Raw genomic sequence first — 13,758 nt, 5'->3', positions numbered from 1 at the left:
TCGCATCTAACTCAAAGTAACTGCTTTCAACAGATCAATCTTTTTTTCATAAACACACTGATTATGTATAACAGTCAAAGAACATTCAAAGCGAACCCCAAAGAAGCTGCATCTAGCTTATAATCTCTTGTGTATGATAAACAAACAACAAATACATGTGTCTTAAAGTGGTGGAACATAGTGCAGAACAAAGTGCAGCCATTAAGTTGCCCCAACAAGGCATTGTGTATCAAAAGTCAAAAAGTTAATGATTTTTTTAATTTTTTTTTATAAATAGAATGAAGAAAAAAGTCTCAAAAAAAAATAAAATCTGTTATACTTCTATATGTATAACAAAAAAAGAAAGAAAGAAACAACAAAAATAACAGTGCATATAAAAACATTTTTTCAAAAGACATTCGGAATGGGAAGTTATGCCATACGTGTCCTCCCCGCTCCCCTTTTTCTATCTCTTTTGTCCCTCCGCTCCTCTCTCTCCTGGGTAGAGTCTTAGTGGTTTGCATGAAATTTCTTGAAGCACTCAACATGCAAGGCAACACCGCATTTCTCACATTTTCTACACCTCATGTACTTTCTCCCTGTGTTGTGGGGCCAGTGGTTCAGGTTGTCATATCTGGCAGCCTCACATATTGCAGAAGCCGACTCTGGGCAACCAGCCTTTGGAAGGAGAGGAGATCTCGGTCTCCCTCTTTACATGACCTGTATGAATGGATGGATGAATGAATTTTCAATTGGTGGGTATTGAATGAAATAAATACTTAATGAATACTTATGTTTTTGTGTCATGCCACTTAAGATATAGACCCCATCCTTCCACCCTGCCACCCCGCAGCCTCATCTCCCACTTCCCATTACACCCCCATGCACCTGTAATAACACCACGCATTGGCCATAGCACTGTTGAGTGCCCAGCTGTAGCCACCACCACTTCTTTGATTGGATGCCAATCTGGTAACGGTTCACACATTGGTCGTGCAGGTCAACACCTCCCATGTGTGTGTTTTAGCTCTTTATACAAGTAGGCTGTTTCACTTTATCCATTGCATGTTTCTGTTTGTTCCATCGTTGAGCGTCGACATCGGAGTACTCATTCTCCATATTGGTCACAACAGTGACCACGCTGTTGTCATTCCATCTCACAATCAGTTTTCCATCTTCAATAAGGAATTCGGCATTACCTCTTGAGGTCTTCCGGAAGCTCTTTGATGCTGTCAGCGGGATGGCCAGATGAGGATGCAAGACTCCAGATCTTGAAACCAAAGCGAATGGGCTTCCCCCATAAATTGCTTTTCCATGCCTACCAAAGTACTCAATCATCATCTCATCCACTGCCAGATATTCCTGAATAGTCATGGTTTTGTTGACTTTATTCAGCTCCTCAAACACAGGACACACCTTGAAGAAAGGGTCATCTGTGATTTTCATGTTATCCAACAATGAATGGAAGCCATTATCTCATCAAATCTGTTCCTCCGCATGGCATCTTTAATGCTTTTGTTGTTGACATCATTGTCGTCTGACCAAAGAAGACGTCGTCTTGGGACTGAGTTCAATGCGCCCGTGCGACCTGTGCTTACAAATTATGTGCGGTTACAAAAATCAGGCAAAACGCATACGAACTTACTATTCTGGTGACAAAATTTGTGTCATGCACACTGGACACTGACAAACTTTGGGCTAAAGTAATCAGTGTAGCTCGCAGCGCCATCTGCTGGTGAAAATAAACACTGCACATTAGCTCTGTTCTACAGTTTTGTTGCAATTGTGATTAGCTTGATAAATTGTTTGTTCTAAGAGCTATAGACTCATATCAGATTCATATCGAGTCACTGATGTTACAGCAACACTTCAAAAACACTTTGCTCTGGTCAAAGAAATATTGTTTAATTGTTTTCAGTGTATTTCATTATTTGTGCAGCAAAACTTCATCCCTCTCCACTCATCTTCAAACATCTGTAGAAGCAGATGCTGTCAATGAATTCCGTTTTGGGGTTTATAGTGTTGAATTGTTCTCACCGCTGTTGTGCAATTGTTCCAGAATTTTCAAGGTCGATGCCTCTGCTTTTCGTGGCTTGTGTCTTAACCCTTTTGTGACACTTTAGTGTCTTAAAGGTATAGCGGAGGATGTTTTACTTCCTGGTGGGTAACCTATACTATTGGTCCTCCTAATTGTCAATCATTCTGGTGAATCAATCAAACTGTTCAAAAAGTGGAGAGGGCGGGTCTTATCTAAAATTTGGAAAGATCCTCCGCTATACCTTTAACCTCTTTAGTGACCCGTGACATCATTCACTACCCTCCCACTACCCTCCTCGTCATTTTTACCATCAACCTTCTTAGTATTCCTCAATCAATTCATTTTAAACAATATAACTAAACTTAAATTAAATTATAAAAGAATGCCTAGATTGTGTTCCCATTCATTCATTGTAAGTGCAATTTACCTTTTTTCTACAAGGTGGCAATTGTCTGATACACAATGATGAAGTGACGTTTCACTCAGTTACCGCAGGCAGAAAACAAAAGAATAGGAAGAATCATCAGCAAAACTTGAAATTGCTCAGTGATTTACAGCAGAGCAAGTACTGAACACAATCAAATATTAGTGTCACTGTCACTTGATGGTGGATATGGTGAAGAAGCTGTTTGCGATCAAAATATTGATTTTAAAGATGTTGAAAATGATAGTTTTGAGAATACACTGGTTAGAACTCACTGGTTTGTATCGGAAAAGAAACTTATTTTAGTCTCAGGCTGACAATAATATAATTTCTCATACTTTTCCAGACCAGTTTGCGCAGGCCTAGTACAGGAACAGCTGATTAAATGCAGAGGATTATGTAATCAATAGATACATCTTTCTTTAGATATAAACACAAGGGCATGAGCTGCCATAGTCAAGATATTTTATGATCATATCAATGCTCTTTGAGTCAGTAGCCTACATTGACTTTAAACGTTTCTTGTGAAAAGCGATTGGCTCTCCTGCAGCGTTGGTAAACAGACACTAAAGGGCATTGTTCTGTATCGTGACATGTGACATCAACACAAGCGGCAGTATCGGACACATAGTGTGGGAGAAAGAGTTGGTATTTTTAAGTTAGTTTGGCGCAATATCCTGCAATAAGATATTTGACTCACATCTGCTGGTTAAGACAACATGTTTCCCCGCCTATTTTGAACACCACACTTTACAATGACCACCAAACAATCCTCAGTGAGACCATTTGAGAGCAACTCCAAGATTTTTCTGTAGAGGATCACTGCTGCATATTTTAATATCAACAGCTGACAGCTGTTTTAAACTAGATAAATATTATAGATAAAGTGAATTTGTATTTTTATAATTATAATTATAATTTATTGTTGTTTTATATATATTTTTTTTAATTTTAAGTATTTTGATTGATTTATTCTTTATTCACTGATTAATTTTTTATTGCTCATTGGTAACAGGAAAAACATTTGAAAAACAAAAATGAAAGATTACTGATTTTCAAGTCTACAAAAAATAATGCCTTTTGTAATGTGTCCACTGTTTCAATGAACTCAAACATTTTAATAGATATCTCTCACCACAAGGTGGCACAATAACAGAGAGTGATTGTAATATTGTCTTTATTGATTTTGATATGTTTATTATTTAAAGCCTGGTAAACATTCTTTAGCTTCTTGTAATCTAAAAGTAATAATGCAAACCTTTTGTAAATCCCAAATCTTGGCTGAGCAATAGAGACATTAAAGTGTTAAATTGAGTACAATTTTAAAAGACTCAAAGGACACTCACCTTTTGCTTTTCTTGTACATCTAAATTTTTTCTGACAGAAAAATATATTTTGCGTTTCAATTCTGTGACCTCAAAATAACCTAATTTAGTCTCAAACTGATCAGTTTGTTTAATCCACTCCCATCGGCCTACTATACATAATATGGATTTTAGTCTTGCCGGAGAAATAGATTCCCATGAACCCGTTTGGCATTTTTAGATAACCTGTTTTTTTGGGACCTTAATGGTGTTAAGGAAAGTCTTTGAAGTTGGAAAACAGGCTTTGCAGTCGAATCGAAATAACCGAAATTTTACAGCAAAATTTAACTTAGAACCGAGACTCACAACGGAAAAGAAAATAAACTAAGTAAAAGAAAGAAAAGTGAGACAAGAGTAGATGGCTTGAATGAAGCTGTATGAAGAACCCATTTTCTTCTGATCTTGATTTGGGTTCTTTCGTCTGCTCGTCTACATGGTTACTCGTCTGTCTGGTTACTCCGTCATGACTACTCCATGACTACTCTAAGTATCTTCATTCTTGTCCTAAGATTTTAAACTCAAATGTTTGTCCAGCCTCCTGATGGGTTCTGACCAATTTGACACTGTCTTTATTTGAGAGTTGGCATTTTCTTCCCCTCTCATCGTAAATCATGCCTTAACTGTGATCTCAGCAGAGAGAACAGATTAGACATGATTCATTATAATAATACGAAACATTTTGAACAGATTTCAATCAACCCATCTTCTGAATTATGGACATATGATCGTACTAATAGGAAACAAGACACACTTTTATTCAAACATCTAATAGTTATAACAATTGCATGACTTATAAAGCATAATAGTCACATATATAGCTTGTAGACATGAACACATGATATAGAATTATGTAGCTGAACGATGTTTGATTATAAGTCCGTCAAGAATTGTTTTGGGATGATTTTATGTATTTTGATATGTAAAGTCTCAGTCCATGTGGTTTTAAGAGGTTTCAACCCTGGGGTCGTTCGAAGATCTCTATGAAGAAGAAAGTCTGTTTTGTATATCTGTCGGGGATCAAACAACCTCTGCTGTCATCTTGGTGGGTCCCGAGCTGTGCCTTATCTGAAGCAATCAATCTCTTCCAAACTATCTAACATTGACAAAGTTATTCTGTTAGCTGGGCTCATCTCTTTGAAGCTTGCATGGCCATAAAGTTCTTAGCTGGTTTTTTGATTAGACTGTTGATTCAGTACAACATGCACATGCAAATATATTTCTTTAGATTATGAATCCACTATTGTTTTAACTGTCAGTGGCAGCAGGTTCTAGGGAAGTCACTATAGACAATTTACATATGTTTCTCAAACACACCTTCCATTGTTGGCCGCTGGAAACTTTCAATTTCATGTTCCATGACGCACCCTTGTTTGCTTTCTCCTGCAAATCTGCATTAGTGATTTGCTCAAAAACCAATAAGCCTTGTGAGATGTATGAAATAAGTTAATTACATTTTTGGTCCCTGAAGGAATGAAAATTTCCCTATATACATACTGAATAATATATGAAATAATATATTATGTTAATATACTGTGTTAATAGATTACAATATATTGAATAATACATAAGGAATTGTCGCTTCTCATATATTGAAAAAATCATTTACAGTATATTTACACTGTAAAATGTCATTAGTTGTGTGTTTTTGAGAAATTCAAGGACATTTTTTTTCTCATGATTTCTAAGGATGTTTTACTCAAAGTTGTAAGTTTCTAATATAAAAACATACAAAAGAGTGTCAGGACTGAGCATGTCTGAAACTTAAAACAAATTACTTAAAGTATTAGAAATGACTACAATCGTTTTGGCATGATCTGTTGGATGTTTATTGATATTGACAAAATCATCATTAAATATATTGAGTCACTGCTCTCATCCCAAGGTTTATCACTGATCAAAAGTGGGCTAGATCATTAAATGCATTTAAAATATTGTATTATAAACAGTGTGATACTATGACAAAAGGTTCAGCACTGTTGTGGTAATCAGATACTTTTTTTTATATATAACACATTGTGCACAAACAAGTTTGAAATATTACCATATTTAATCACACACAGACATTAAGAATCAGCGCATAAATCTCAACAACTGTGACATGCTGCAGTGCATGCTGGGATCCATGGATGAGTTTTATAATATGGTTACTCCCAGCATGCATTGCAGCATGAAGCATGTCACCTTTGTTGAGATTCATACGCTAATTCTTAATGTCTGTGTGTGTCTAAATCTGGTATTTCAAACTGTGTTGTGGAGTAGAGTAGAGCCTGTGCTTCAGTCCAGCAGAAGACCAAGAAACATTGAGAATATTCAAAAGGCAATAACTGTTATGCAGTGTTGTATATTAACTACTTAAAGTAAAAAAAATAATAAAGTTAATACAGTTAATTTCAGACACTCACAAAGTATTTGCAGATTAATAAATACAAATAAATGCACAGTCTAGCATTGTGCCAACACTCTTTTGCATGTTTTTATATTAGAAACTTACAACTTTGAGTAAAACATCCTTGAGAAATTCAAGGCAATAGTTTTCCTCATGTTTTCTAAGTATACTCATCTAATGATGATAACCACTAATAGGGGTGGTGGTGGTGGTGGCGCAATGGATAAGACACATGCCTTTGGTGTGAGAGACCCGGGTTCGAATCCACTGTGAGACACCAATGTGTCCCTGAGCAAGACACTTAACCCCTAGTTGCTCCAGAGGCGTGCGACCTCTGACATATATAGCAATTGTAAGTCGCTTTGGATAAAAAGCGTCAGCTAAAATGAATAAATGTAAATGTAATGACATTTTACAGTGTGAATATATATTGTGAAACACATTTTTCAATACATGAAAAGCGACAATTCCTAGGCGGTCTTCCACAGGTCCCTTTCTGTGTTGGTTTGTACAACCCTGGATCTGGTCTCCAGCAACTGCAAAACATGACAATTTAACCACTAAAACACAGAGAGGAGGATAGTAACATTCTGAAGAGAGAGAAAAAAAAAGAAAAAAAAACCTGCTTAACCAGTTTCTTAGCTTACCCGTCTCTTTTTTTTTTACGGTTCTTTGCAATGTTCTTCATAGTGTTTCTTTTCTGGGCCTTTTCAGGCTGAGCACAAAGAATACTTCCTCCGCAAAGTCTCAAAATATGTCTTGCAACCTGCTAAATAAATCATGAATAAATGTAATGCCAATAAAAGAAAGTAAAACCGAGGACATTAAAATGATTTCAACATCTTTAAGATGACGTTTTACACATTCAGGGTCAACGTCTGTAAAAGTTGTCCTTAATTCTTCGAAGAGGTAAGGGGTCACAGCCAGGATATGTGATGCATTTATTCTGGGAAAAAAGTTGCAGTTGTCATTAATGAAATTCAGTTTGGGCATTTCAAATCCATCTAGTAGAAGGTTAAACTAACATGTACAGTTTACAAGAAGCACTCTTACCCGGTTTGTGGATCGTATTTGTGTGGGTTGTTCTCTGAATTATGGAGGCGCCTTACAGATTCCTGTAAAGTTTGAAATTAAAAAGTGTTTAAATGGATTCACAATCTGCAAGAACCACAAAACTGAATTTTCAGTTTGAATAAGCTGGCCATCACAATCACAATAACTGCAAGAGACAAATCACATATCAGGCAAACTATGATTTACAGCCACATTATATAACACAATAACTGAACTTACCGCAACGCTCACGTTATGTGGCCTTTTCATTCTTTTCTAAGTGTTGTTAGGCTCTTCCTGTAGTCTGTGCTTCTCATACTTTAGCTCAAGAGCATCACGACGCTGGAGAGCCTCTTGGAGAAAAACAGTCTGTGCATGCTGTGCAGCCATCAAAGAAGTAAGCTGACAAGACATGGCATTCTGGCCGGAGATCAGCTGCTTCATCATGTCATTTACGCTGACTGGGCTTGAACCTGCATGCTCACCTCTACTCAGTGGAGTAGAAAAGCTCAGGTTTCTTCTACATGTTTTCCCAAGAAAACATATTAAATCTATGTAAGAAAAATGTTTCCAAACCTCAACACCAAAAAAGAAAATTCGTTCTCAGTACTTCTGGAATGAATGCTGGCATTTTAAAGTATTTTTCGCGCGCTTGAAGCAATACACTAACCTTATTGGTTTCACCTCCATTACGTCACCACCTCTGTTGCGAGTGGTGGATTTCAAACCTCAAAACGCCTCCTTTTCTTGCAGTGTGTTTGGTTGCAGAAGTACCTTTTCTCCCCCAAAGGCATAAATCACGGTTGCTATAGTTATCAGTTGATTTGAATGTAGAAAAACAAGTGAAATATCAGACATATTTATTAAATAGTGTAAATCCATACTGCTGACATGCAATGCAATGTATGTGCAAGCCCGTCTGGATCGGTTCAAAGGCGGCATCCGATAGAACGGGTGAAGGTCTCTGCGTGTTACTGTCTTTCCACACGGCAAAGTAATTTAATTCCATTTAAGCTTTTATCTGACTCCATTTTATAATGACCTCGAATTTAGATTAGTTTGTTAATTGGTTATTGGTCAATCATATAATAGTTTAGCAGCACATTTGATTATTCTTTTCAACTCTTTACTTATATTATACCTGTTCATATTAGGAAGCTATGTCGCTCAGAGGTCCTCACGCTTAACACGGGTCTCACATTCACAAGCTCGTCCGTTTTCGACACCAAACAGAGGTAATTGCTATATACCTGAGATTGGTCGCATTCAAGCTTACACAATCAAAGATACTTTGGTATAGCCCCCGTGATTGCATACACTTGAATTTAACGTAACGTTTACTTCAGTAGAGGTATGGCCACTACTACAGGTAAGTCAACCAAATTTACTTCTCTTATAATATCTTTGGATTGGCCATGCCGTGGTTTCCCACGTACACTTATCTAAAGTAACATTAAATTAAAACAGAGGTAAGACACCTAGATTTAAGTTGGTCAAGCAGCACGTTTGCTGCCCTAAACGGAAATTCACTTCTTGTCTTTGCAAACCAAGTACACTTGAATTAGTGCCAAATATTAGTCGTCACTAATCTGACGCAAAACTTGCGGTGAAATACGAATCCGTTTAATCTACTTGGGAAAACAATTTCAGAGTCAGTCGGAATAAATCAAATGTAACAATTTATTATGTCAGGTAAATGTATCATGCAATTTCATAATCAGTTCAAAGATAATAAATTCAAAACATCAAATGCTCTGGAATAAAGAGAGAAGATGCGAACCTGACATTATAAAATGCAAATATTTTGCATACACTCAGCATCATGGGTAGGGATGGGTATCGTTAAGGTTTTAACGGTATTACTACTCTTACCGATACTCCTTATCGATCCGGTACTTTAACGGTATTTTTATCGGTTCTTTTTGTTATATTAAAAAAAGGGGGAAAAATAATTTAGAACATAATTAATATTGCTTTATATTTTGAAATGTAAAATAAATATCTATAGCAAAAGAAAAAGCAATGCTTTAACAAAACAAATAAAACATGTATGTTATGCAGAAGGGTGCAGGCTTTTGTGTTTTATATAGACAGACAGGACGCCAAAAACAAAGTACAAACACATGGTCAAACAAAAAAAAAAGTATACAATAAAACAAATATACAAATTATATACCCAGTGCTTTAATTTCAGTAATGTCTACTGACATTACTGTTCAGGAGTAATATGGGTTAAAAAGACATCTAATAAAGTCAGATGTAAAATAACACTGCATAGTTTATCATAGATAGATTAAAGCTTATATCATTCAAGAGCTGTGACTGATTTTCTCTTTGCCTTTTGTTGTTTGATTCACATTAATTGAGCAATCGTCAGCAGGATTATTAGACTGCTGCCTCTTTAAGACCAAATGCAGATCTAATCATTATTAAGCCTCATATTTTCTCCCAACTATTTACGCCGATTTAAGACATAAACTGTATTTAAGTGAATAAACTGTTTAAGTGAATCTCCAAGACGGCCATTTTGACATATTTGTGTATTTGATCGTTTAGATGCGCACACGAAGCCCAAAATATACGTTGCTTGTCTCGTTGCGGTGTGTTTCGGAGCGTACGCCGCATTTTGGAACAGCGTCTATTGCGTCAATTTTGGTACTTTTAATAGCCTTTTATTATCAAACGCGTCCCGCAGTTTAGCAACAGTATAGACTACATTTTACAACAATCACCGATCGTGCAGATTCTGACGTTACTTTTGGGTTTTAGGGAGAAATGACAGCGCATCGCTCTGTGAAGGGAAGGAAGTTGCGCTGGAGAGAATGTGGCTTAGTTATTAGTTTTTAATGGTTACACCTCAAATATCTTCTTTTTTATAATCATTGGAAGCCAAAATCTAAATCTAAAATAAAATTAGTTTAATATCAAAGATCTAAAGTGTGTAACCTTTTGAATGTTCTGTCCTCATCGTCACTCATTAAGCAGGGCTGTTGTGTTGCGCGCGCCGTGGCTTTGCGTGAAAGATCGCTCGCTCTCTCTCGCTCTCACACACACACACACACACACACACACACACACACACACACACACACACTCTCTCGCTCTCTTTAGCAAAAATGCATCACAGACAAATGGTTCAATATTCGCAAGATAATACTTTCTTAATAGCAATAATAAATAGCACGTGTACTTTCATAATTTCTCCAGCAGAACCGATAACGTCCGAGCTTAACGATCCAGCGGTCTTTCAAAATTCAGCACCGGAGCCCGTTTAATACCGGGTTTCGGTACCCATCCCTAATCGTGGGCTAATTTGAGTTACAAATCACCCGAGCCTCTTGTTGAAATTCATTATATACCCAGACCAAGATAGAAACTTCTTTCACATGGAAATATTTGCTAATAATGGGAATTTGCATTCAGAGTTTACACCTTTTGAGAGCCGGATGCCATTTGCCTGGAAGACGCACCCTCCTCTGTGTACAAGTTATCTCTAAACTATTAAAAACTTTATTACCTTTTGTTTTACTTCTTTGGGGATGAGACCTTTGTACCAGTCGCACTGAGACATTTCAAATTATACCAAACATGTATAATTACTAGGGCTGGGAATCGATTAAAAAAAATTAACTAATTAATTGCACAATTTCTGTAATTAATTGCAATTAATTGCACTTCCCCCAAGCTTGTAATCATCAATATTTAAACTTAGAATCACCTAATTAAACAACACAGGAAAAAAAGGGAACAGAAAATAGCCCTATATTAAAATATTAAACATCAATATATCAATATATTATTCTTTTTCAATAATCAATCAACATAATCAATTTAACAGATTATTATTATTATTATTATTTTATTAATTATTAAAACAAAATATAGTCCTACAAAGCTATTATTACCAGAGCATGTGATCAGAGCAGGTCATTTTACCATTGTTGCCCAGCATGGCTATACCAGCTCAGCAAACAGAAGTCAACAGAGAAATTTCACGTTACTTGAGTGGACTTTACTTTTCCAGTGCTTAGTACATGATTGAAGCCTTTGGACCGTTAACGACAGAGCCGCCGACACACACACACACACACACACACACACAGCTCGCCGCTGCTGGGCCATTAACGACAGAGCGAGCCGACACACACACACGCACGCGCGCGGAGCACAGAGCGCGCCGACCGACCGACACACACACACACACACACACACACACTCACGCGCGGAGCACAGAGCGCGCCGACCGACCGACACACACACACACACACACACTCACGCGCGGAGCACAGAGCGCGACGCACATACCGAGCGGAAAAGACCCGCTCATGAAAGCTGCCCGAGAATGAAACCTGACCGCCGAACATGGAGGGGCGGGACGGCATATTTCGGCCTTTTTAATAGCAGACGCAACAGGAAATCATTAAAACGAGGCAAAAAAAAAAAAGTGCTGCGTCAATTGCGTTATTTTTTTTTAACGCGTTAAACATTTCAAATTAATCGCAAAGATTAACGCGTTAATTCCCCCAGCCCTAATAATTACTTATTGTACACATTTGACAATGCATAGGTTTTTAGAGAGTTTTAGGTGAGGAGGAGAAGAGGGGGAGCAGAGGGAGATGATGAGACTGTAAAAGTGAGGTGTGAGCTGCACTGTATGGTGCATCTCGGATGTTGCTGCTACATATGCAAGAGAGAGTTCAAATGTTAATTCTCAGGAGAGCCTTAGCCCAGACTTACTGGTTTTCACCGTTTTGGCACCGTGTGCCACTCACAGGGCAGATAAAAGCTTAAATGGAATTAAATTATTTTGCTGCGCGGAAAGACAGTAACACGCTGTAACAGTTCTAGTAAACTGTAACCTGTCTCCTATGTTGAATGCAAGTTGTAATTTCACTCCCTGCCATTAGAGGGCAATAGGGAGCCATTATCTGGGAGATCTCTCCAGGCCAGAGAGTTAAAGGAAGAGGGAAGTGTGAGTTAGGAATACCTGTTAGCTGAGAGCACATGCTCTTTCCATGCTTTCATTTGGAAAACCCTGTTGAGGAACATCTGTGTTTAGTGATGGCAAAATCGAGGCCTCGTGAACCAATGAAACAGTTGAACCAAATGTGCCATATTGTTTCGAGGCTTCGAATCAATCCGACACCCGTCTCAACGGTGACACCTAGTGGTCACTTGCAGGTGTTGATCTGAAACAACCTTGACGAGCCATTAAAAAAATGTGTTGTTTTTTTATTATTATAATGTTCTAATATGTGAAGCTTGTAACCTATAGGCTCCTCACTGTGCATAATGTTATTTTGGTCATGAAAAATGAATATTAATAAAAGAAATCAAGCCACAATGTCTCACTTTTTTAGAGATTTTTATTCAAAAATATTAATTTATCTGCTGTGGAAGGACTTAGCCTACTTCTTTTTTTACAGATAATTTCTCCAGCCTTTAAAAAAATCCTCTCACAAGGGACACTTGTTGCTGGCATACAAAGATATTTTTTTGCAAGGACATACAAATGAGGAAAGATTACTGCTCTCTCTTTCCAGTAAGTTAGTGGATCATGAGTTCTGGGCAAATACGCATCGTTGATGTATTTTTTCACTTCCACTGTGGCATCAGCTGTAGCATTGTGTATCATCTTGGTTTGATGGATGCGAGTATCAAAAAGTTCCCATAAACTGTCCTGTGTTTCTACTGGTGTTGATGGTGATGGTGATGATGATGATGATGATGGGTGTGATGTTGACATTTCTGTGTCTGAATAAAAATGAAAACAGCAATTAGTAACAAATCCTAAACTGACGGCATATATGAAGGATATATTATATTACATGATTCAGATTACATAACATAACACAGACTGAAACTGCTCACCAGGATTTGTGTTTGAACGCATCAGCGAAGCACACTCCAGTGTGATGTGCGTTTCAGCTTCCTGGGCTTTGGCAGCATTTCCAAATGCCACATTTTTTAACCTTGGGTCCAGCAGTGTAGCCAGTGCCAAGGCTCTAAAACTCTCATAACCTCCACATCTGGAGTGCAGACCTTCTTGCAGATGTGAGCCTATGAGCCAAAACAGGAGAAACACATATTTATAATAATAACAATAATATGACAGTTATGGCCAATCACATGGGTAGTATGGTCATTGTGGCCTACCTAATTGAACAGTTGATTCCTGCGTTGCATTTCCTTTTTTCTGTGCAAGCTTGTGCTGCAACATCCTGTACAGTGGTATTAGTGCAGCAGATTAGTAAAAAAATCGTTCACTTTGGTATAGAAGCATGAAATTTGGCACAGATACTCTCTAAGGGCCACTATTTTGGAAAAAGGCGTTGGCCACTCAAAAATTCAATATGGTGGCCACTTTTCAAAATGGCCGCCATTGCTATTCAATGCTTAATATATAAATTATTCAAACAGTGATCCAAGCATAAAATTTGATACAAATAGGCCTACTCTCTAAAGGACATAGAAAAAGATGAAAGTTAATAGAAAAGTTAATAGAAAAAGATGC

The 13,758-nt window shown here is 37.4% G+C and overlaps 1 long non-coding RNA gene across 1 annotated transcript; it reads right to left on the bottom strand.

The window, feature by feature from the left end:
- Positions 1-12,592: 12,592 nt before the first annotated feature.
- Positions 12,593-13,478, bottom strand: LOC309490419. Its single transcript, XR_014202683.1, has 2 exons — positions 13,401-13,478; positions 12,593-13,304 (listed from the first exon to the last, which is right to left on the bottom strand). It is a non-coding gene; the product is annotated as an uncharacterized lncRNA (long non-coding RNA).
- Positions 13,479-13,758: the final 280 nt, after the last annotated feature.

The sequence above is a fragment of the Leuciscus leuciscus genome (genome assembly GCF_965113295.1).
Source record: "Leuciscus leuciscus genome assembly, chromosome: 25".
NCBI lineage: Eukaryota > Metazoa > Chordata > Actinopteri > Cypriniformes > Leuciscidae > Leuciscus > Leuciscus leuciscus.
The sequence above is the reverse complement of the archived record's forward strand: the minus strand, read 5'-3'. Positions and strand labels throughout refer to the sequence as shown.